Source organism: Arachis ipaensis, chromosome B02, assembly GCF_000816755.2.
Source record: "Arachis ipaensis cultivar K30076 chromosome B02, Araip1.1, whole genome shotgun sequence".
NCBI lineage: Eukaryota > Viridiplantae > Streptophyta > Magnoliopsida > Fabales > Fabaceae > Arachis > Arachis ipaensis.
In genome coordinates this window covers 8,209,708-8,210,925 of record NC_029786.2, presented here as the reverse complement: position 1 = coordinate 8,210,925, position 1,218 = coordinate 8,209,708, and positions in this window count along the sequence as shown.

Below are 1,218 nucleotides of genomic sequence, written 5' to 3'. Positions count from 1 at the left end.
ATGTTAGCACTAAATTGTTTGAATTCCAAATATATTATTTTCTCCAATTTGTTGAGAAAACTTTTTTTTTATATATAGAAATAACTAAATGGCACTTATAAATGGATTTTGATTCTCTAAATTTTGAATTTCACTTTAGAGAGTAAAGTATGATCTCTCACCATTTATTTTATAGGTGGGACCAAGAATAAATATGAGAGAGAAATTATTCAAGAATAGAAAATCACACTTTATCTTCTAAAGTAAAAATTTAATATTTAGAGGATCCAAATTCCTTATAAATAATAGAAAAAAATATTAGTTTTACAACTAAAAACAAAAATAAATATTTTTTATGTTGAACTATAAATTATAAAGAGACACAATATTAGATCACAAAGAATTTTAAAATGTAAAAATAAAAATAAATCTAAATTTTTTTTATTTTTATTAAATCTATATAAATTTGTTATTTTCTCAAGATAAATTTCAAAGTCTTCTTAATCTAGAAATAGAAACAAATCTAAATTTTTTTATTTTTAAATTTATATAAATGTGTTATTTTCTCAAGATAAATTTAAAAGTCTTCTTAATCTGTAAATATATTAAGAGAACTTATATGAATATATATTCGTGTACATTACGAAATTAGAGAAGACTGAGCTTATGTACATACCAGAAAATTAACATAAACTTAACGGAAATGAATGTAATAAAATTTTGCCTAAAATGTAGGAACATTGTGTCAACTACTCAACTTCACCTTCAAAATTTTTTCATTTATTTGCTACCCTTAATTTGAAATTTCCACACAAGTGCACAACCAACAAAAAGAGATAAAAAAGTAACCCACTTTTTCTTTCCCAAACTGCACGAAGAAATAATATATTTGTATATTTTAGAATATGTGTAAAAACAGTATTTTAAAAATATTTCTAATCATTCATCCTATTGTTTTGTTTATTTTTAAATATTGTAATAAAAAATAATAAATATACTATAAAATCATACAAATTTTTTAAATCATTTCACGCAATCACAAATTTTACTAATTTGTTTCCTAGTGTTACCATGCTTGATTTGCATTTCTACCACTAATTTGTTATATAATAATATAAATAAAACGGTGATCAAATATATCACAAAACAGACTTATCCTCTTAATTTTTTCTTATACAATTAAGTCATAAAATTAATTTAGGTTCTTTAAATGATTGATTTACTCATCTGTTTAAATAA